The sequence below is a fragment of the Choloepus didactylus genome, chromosome 3, assembly GCF_015220235.1.
Source record: "Choloepus didactylus isolate mChoDid1 chromosome 3, mChoDid1.pri, whole genome shotgun sequence".
NCBI lineage: Eukaryota > Metazoa > Chordata > Mammalia > Pilosa > Megalonychidae > Choloepus > Choloepus didactylus.
The window spans coordinates 192884941-192892420 of NC_051309.1; the positions used below are offsets into that span (position 1 = coordinate 192884941).

The window sequence follows — 7480 nt, forward strand, 5'->3', positions numbered from 1 at the left end:
GAAGAAATATATAAAATTCTAGTGACACAAGTAATATCAGGTTAGACTTGCTTAAGGCAAGTCTTGCCCTCTTACATGATTGGGACACCCCTTAATTTCTGAGTTAAATTTTGCATCTTGAAGGTCTTAATTAATGTTTGAAGCATTAATTAATGATTGCTGAAGCAAACCCTGAAACTAACACTTGGCACACATTATAAAAAAGTTGATTTACCCAACGTACACTAAAGAATCCTTGAGTAGTGGAGATTTTAAGAAGCTGGAACACTGACAATATTAAAGTTAAATAATAGTCATGAATCTTTAAGACAACAAAGTGGCACTCAGAATAGAAAGACATAGTGGTTACAATGTTGGAATTAGGAGAAATGGATTAGTTTTTTGTGTAGTGTGGGATAAATTAGAGGCTCAGGAAAACTTGGCAGAGGCTCTCCCTCATTGGCATTTATGTAGAGCTGTGTTTGAGGACCAACCAAAGGGTGAATTATTTCTATCCTATTTCCCCATCCAAGAATTCTTTCAATTATTGGAAGATCTTCTTTATATACACTAACCTTCCCCTCTTTCCAGTCTTCATAAAAGGGGAGAATTCTTAAAAAAAAGATCTAAGCTCTCATTCCAGATAAGCATTTCACAGTTACAACAATTACCTCAAAAATGGAAGTATGAAGAATGAGTGAAAATCTGGTTTCAAAGTTATACTAGGAGTCTCCCTACAGCAACTTTGCAGGGGTGAATAGTCCTGAAAAAGACCTTAGTTAACAAAGGTATTCCAGTCCCAGGGAACTCTCAGCAAAGTTGGCAAGTGAAGTTGGTCAGCAATAAAAGGAGATTACTTATGATGGACTGAGTCTGGAATAAACTTGTTTCTAACGGCCCATTGTAGGCATGACTACAACAGGTGAAGAAAGAGTAGCATCTTCTTTCCACTGAGAAGTGATGGTCTTTAACTGAGTGTAGAATTGGAAGCCCTGTTTGCCATAGAAATTGGTGTCTCCCCTGAAGGAAGATCGTAAGCCAGTGAATGAGAACATTGGCAAAGGCACTGGAATGGGTACATTGACACCCACCTGTCCGACATCCACTAGGTGTGAATATTTTCGAGCTGTGGCTCCATTGGTGGTGAAGATGGCAGTTCCATTTCCGTATGGGTTGTCATTTACAATCTTGATGGCTTCATCCAATGTCTCTGTCTCCAGAACCACAAGAACTGGACCAAAAATCTCTTCTTTGTAACAGGACATATTTGGCTTGACATTTGAGATGATGGTTGGTCCAAAAAAGTTGCCATTTTCATAACCTTTGACATTAATTTTTTTGTCCATCAAAGAGGATGGACGCTCCCTCCTTTGTTCCACTATCAGTCAGATTACAGACTCACTCTTTAGCCTGGGGAGATATCAGAGGGCCAAGATTGGCTCCCAGCTGGTCTCCTGCATTGACTCTCAGGTTTTTGGTGCGCTCCACCAGCTCTGGCAGCCATTTCTTGGCATCTCCCACAAGAATTGCTGTTGAAAGAGCCATGCAGCACTGACCAGCTGCTCCAAATGCTGCCCCAACTAGCTGGTTCAGGATATTTTCCTTATTGGCATCTGGCATGACCACTCCATGGTTCTTGGCTCCCATATTGGCTTGAACTCTCTTGCCATGTCTTGACCCTTTCTCGAAGATGTACTCTCCTGCCTAGTTGGATCCCACAAAGCTGATTGCTTTGATGGCCGGATGATCACAAATAAAATTTACAGCTTCATGTTGTCCATGGATGATGTTCAGTGTTCCATCTGGAACACCAGAGTCTTGGAGCAACTTAGCTAGAAGCATAGTTGCTCCAGGGACTCACTCTGATGGTTTCATTAGGAAGGTATTTCCACACACCATGGCCATGGGAAACATCCAAAGGGGGATCATGGCAGGAAAATTGGATGGTGCAATGCCTGCACACACACACAGGGGCAGACGGTAGGAGTAAAGGTCCATGTCTTTGGTGATGGATGGCATGGTCTCTCCCATCATGAGGGCTGTCACACTACAGGCATGCTCAACCACCTGAAGGCCTCGAAATACATCTCCTTCGGCATCAGCTAGGGTCTTTCCTTGTTCCAATGTGATTAACCTGGCGATTTCTTTCAAGTTTTCTTTAATAAGTTGTTGATAGCGGAGCAGGAGATGCTGACGGCTTAAAACTGAAGAGTCTGCTCATGTGGGAAAAGCACGTTTGCAGGAAGCAACAGCTGCATCCATTTCAGCCCTAGTGGCCTGAGGGACCAGACCAATTACCTCATTGGTGGCTGGGTTTTGGATGTCAATCCATTTGTCACTTCTGGATTCAACAAATTTCCCATCAATAAAGAGTTTCGCATTGCCGCCACAGCCTCCACAGCCGCCACAGCCGCCCTGGCTCTGAGCCTCTTCTCCACCTCCTCGCTCCTTTACAGCTGGTGCAGTTCCCCCGATAGATTTCACTTTTAAGTGAGTTTGTAAAATTTATAAAATTTATTTTGTTGTTTAAATTTATTGGCATAAAATTATTCCTTGTATACTTTTATTATAATGCATTTTAGATCAAGATAGTAATATGAGGATTTTTTTTCTATATTATTTTAAAGAAAGCAACTTTGAGCTTCGCTGATCGTTTGCATTGTAGGGTTTAAAATAATTATTGGTTTTTGCTTTTATCTCTTTTTGTCTGCTTTCTTTTAAATTATTTTTCTGATGAATGAAGTGGATAGTTTAGTTCACAGATATTCATTTCACTTTTTAATTTGTCTAAGTATGGTTTAACAGCATGCCACGAATTTTTACTACTGTGTTTTCATTTATTTAAAAATATATTTCCTTTTTGACCCCTGTTATATACATAAGCTTACATTTAAATTTCCAAATAAAGATATACTTTTTATTATATTATTCCTTTTTATTTCGTGCTTAATTGCAATATGATCACAGCACATCATCAGTATTATGTGATTCCTTGAAACTTGTTGAGATTTGCTTTACAGCATATTATATCCTCAATTATTATAAATCTTTCTTATTTGCTTGGAAAGAATGTGCATTTGCAGTTGTTCCATGCAGTATTCTATAGATGCCTGTTGGGTGAAGTTTTTAATCATGATGTTCTACTTTTTAAAATGCTTAATTTTTTGCTTGATTATATTATGTTGATTATATATTGATTATATTATCAGTAGCAAAAGTGTGTTAAAATTTTCCACTATGCAAAATTTTGTTTAACATGTTTTGAAGCCTATTAATAGAGGCACAAAATTTTAGAATATATATTCCTGATGAACTAAACCTTTTATCATTATGAGCTGATCTACTCTAATTCTGGTACTGCATTTGGCTTTACAGTGTACTTTGTCGTCTAGTCACATAGCCACAGCAGTGCTTTTTGGTTGGTGATTATATGGTATATCTTTTTCTGTCCTTATATTTTAAATTTTCTGTGTGCTTATGGTTTTAGTTACCTAGGCTGCTCAAGCAAATATTATGAAATGGGTTGGCTTAAAAATGGGAATTTATTAGTTTATGGTTGGAGGCTAAAAGTAAGTCCAATTTGAGTCATTGTGAAGGCAATACTTTCTCCCAGAAGACTGCGGTGTTCTGGGGCTGGCTGCTGGCAATCTTTGGGTTCTTAGCTTGTCACATGGCAAGGGCCATGGCAGTGTCTTCTGGTCTCTCCCTTCACTTCCAGATTTAGCTTCTTGCTTCCTGTGACTTTCCCTTTCTCTGTCTGGGTTTTAATTCTATGATATTACTATGCCAATCCTATTTGCCACCAAATTTTTATTTCTCATTTCCTTCTATTTGCTTGATTAAGAAATTTGTATTATTCCATTATTTCCAGTTAGTATGCTAGTTATTCGGTTTTTCACCCTTCTCTTATGTTTCCCTAGAAATTTTATGCCCCCATGACTCATTTAATTCTACAGATATTTTCAAACACCGCAATATGTAACTTTTGTTTTATTCTGTCAATGTTAATTTTTACTTCCCAATATGTTTCACATTTGTATTATTTTTCATCTCAAGGTAAACATATATTAAATTTTCTAAGTCTATCCTTTGTGTCTCTTAATTCTTTTCTGTGTTTTTGTTATTTTGTCTTTCCATGTACTAAGGAATTTGGTCAAACCTAAAGAGCGATCTGGCCTTTGCCCTAGCTCCTGGAGGTGCAATCTCTAAAGCCTAGGGATTTCCAGGAGTTATAGGAATGTCTTTGTTATTCATTGTGGGTCCTTGGACCACACTCTATTGTTCAGCTCTTAATCTGTGTAGCAGCCACCTCTTCCTCTTGTGCACTGCCAAAGGTGAAATGGTTAGCATTTCTGCTTCTCATCTTTTTAATGCAATTTTATTGAGATACATTTACTCACCCTACAATCATCCGCAGTGTACAATCAGTTGTTCTCAGTGTGCTGGTTTGAATGTATTATGTCTCCCAAAACACCATTATCTTCAATGCAGTCTTGTGTGGGCAGGAAACATATTGGTGTTGATTGGGTTGGAGACTTTTGATTGGATGTTTCCATGGAGATGTGATCACTCAGCTATGGGCTATATCTCTCATTGGTTAATTTCCATGGAGGTGTGGCCCCGCCCATTCAGCATGGGCCTTGATTAGTTTAGTGGAGCACTATATGGTCTCAGACAGAAGGATCAAGCTTGCTACAGCCAAGAGGGACAATTTGAAGAATGCACAGGAGCTGAGAGAGGAGCTGCAGATGAGAGACAGTTTGAAGATGGCTGTTGAAAGCAGACTCTTGCTCTGGAGAAGATAAGAGAGGACAAACACCTCAAGAGCAACTGAGAGTGACATTTTGAAAAGGAACTGCAGCCTAGGGAGGAATGTCCTGGGAGAAAACCATTTTGAAACCAGAACTTGGAGCAGATGCCAGCCATGTGCCTTCCCAGCTAACAGAGGTTTTCCAGACACCCTTGGCCATCCTCCAGTGAAGGTACCCAATTGCTGATGCATTACCTTGGACACTTTATGGCCTTAAGACTGCAACTGTGTAACCAAATAAACCCCCTTTTATAAAAGCCAATCCATCTCTGGTGTTTTGCATCCTGGCAGCACTAGCAAACTAGAAAACACAGTATCATCATATAGTTGTTCATTCATCACCACAATTTTTGAACATTTTCATTATTCCAAAAAAATAAAAATAAAAATAAGAATTAAAATAAAAATAAAAGTAAAAAAGAACACCCAAAACATCCCATCCTTCCACCCCCCATTACTCATTTACTTTTTGTTCCCATTTTTCTACTTATCTGTCTGTACACTGGATAAAGGGAATGTGAGCCACAAGGTTTTCACAATAATGAGGTCACACCATATAAGCTATATAGTTATACAGTTGTCTTAAAGAATCAAGGCTGCATTGCAGTTCAGTAGTTTCAGATATTTCCATCTAGCTATTCTAATACACTAAAAATTAAAAATGGATATCTATATAATTCATAAGAATAACCTCCAGAATGACCTCTTGACTCCATTGGAAATGTCTCAGCCACTGAAGCTTTATTTTGTTTCATTTCTCTTCCCCTTTTTGGTCAAGAAGGCTTTCTCAATCCCATGATGCTGGGTCCAGGCTCATCTCCAGGAGTCATGTCCCACAGTTACCAGGGAGATTTACACCCCTGGGAATCATGTCCCACTTAGGGGGGAGGGCAGCACATCCACCTGCTAACTTGGCTTAGAGAGAGGCCACATCTCTCTGTAAGCCAAGAACAAACGAAGTTCTCTGGGGGTGACTCTTAGGCACAATTACAAGTAGGCTTATCATCTCCTTTGCTGTAACAAGCTTCACGAGGGCAAGCCCCAAGATAGAGGGCTTGGCTTTCTAAATTGGTAGTCCCCAGGGCTTTCTGCTTCTCCTTGTAGGGACTTGTCACTCTTTGGCATTCAGTTATCACGGTGGCCTTATGCTCTTTGATGAGTTAAAGTTAAGATTTTTTAGATTATCTGACTTTTTCTTGGTGTTGGTATAGTTACATCTTTGTTTCTTTCTACTACTATTAAGACTTTTAATGTAGGCAGTTAGAAGCTAACAAAACCATTGAAAAGTTTGAAGAGTGAAAAAATATGGAAGCTTAGGTATTATCAAGAAGACTCCCCTGAAAGTTTCATCTGTGATCATAGTGAAGTACCTGAATCTCTGTAGGGTATCTATAAGCCACAGGCAGAATCCCAAGTCAACCCATTGCTGACTCCCATATTCCAACCTGTAGTTTCTACTTAAGAATAATGTTTTCCAACTTCCCAAACTCACATGAGAAATTTCTTGGCAGAATCTGACCATAACCTTGTTGGCAAGAAAGACTGTTTTCAGGATTTATATCCCTTCATACAGCAGAGAGTTTAGAATGGTGTGAACCATTCTGAGGATCAACAAATATCAGGCATATCTCAACTTCTGAATGCAAATTTACCCATTACATTGTACTTTCCAGTTTTGGCAAATGATTAAATCTCTGAATATGTATTTAAGTAACTGATCTTTCAAGTAAATGTTCCATGATTTATGATCCTTAAATTATGTTTAGAATGTGCTGTAATGGTACTGCAAATATCACAAGAAAATAATTCTGATTTTATTTTTGAAGTACAAAATGAAATCTCTAAAGGAAACTTATGCTAAGGAATTATTAAAATTAGTCTTTGTTTGAAAAGAGCCATACAAATATACAGAATTCTCTAACTTATTAAATGTGGGAACCTATGTTTTTTTCTAGAAAAATAATGAAGTAGATTGTAAAAAGCTTTATTTAGACATAGCAATTACTTGCTAAGGATTCTGTAGGTAAAATATTGTAATTTTATAGCAAGTGTTTTTTCTCTGAGTCAGTGTTCTGAAGTCCAAAATATACTTCACATAATTGTGCTCTAAGTTTTGCAAAATATACTTATGAATGGGAATACTATTCAGCAAGAAACAGAAATTAACTACTGATGCACGCAACAACATGGATCTTAGAAAAGATTATGCTGAATGAAAGAAGTTAGGCACAAAAGAAAATACACCTTATGTTCCTACCCATTTGAAACTCAAGAAAAGACTACTTTAATCTACTGTGGTAGAAAAGAGATCAGTGTTTACATAGGACTAGAGGTTAGACAGGGGATTGAGGAGGAAGGTACATGAAGGGGATTTTGGGGTGATGACAATGTTCTATAACTTGATTTTGGTGATGGTTATATGGGTGTATAAATTTATTAATACTTACTGAAATTTCTTAATATTAAATGTTAATATTAATATTAATTTAAATTAAATATTAATTTAAATATATTAATATTAAGATGCTTATATGTACATTTTATTTAGGTAAATTATACTTCAGTGAGTTAGATTAAAACAAAAACAAACAACAAAAAGAAGTCAGATTGACATAAGGAAACAAAAATCAGTTTCACAGGGAATAAGACTTGTAGATAACTAAAAGTTCAAAGCTGCCAGTGATAGGTGGT

The 7480-nt window shown here is 37.6% G+C and overlaps 1 pseudogene; it reads right to left on the bottom strand.

The window, feature by feature from the left end:
- Window positions 1-869: 869 nt before the first annotated feature.
- LOC119528922 lies at window positions 870-2289 on the bottom strand (annotated as a pseudogene).
- Between the last annotated feature and the right edge of the window lie 5191 nt (window positions 2290-7480).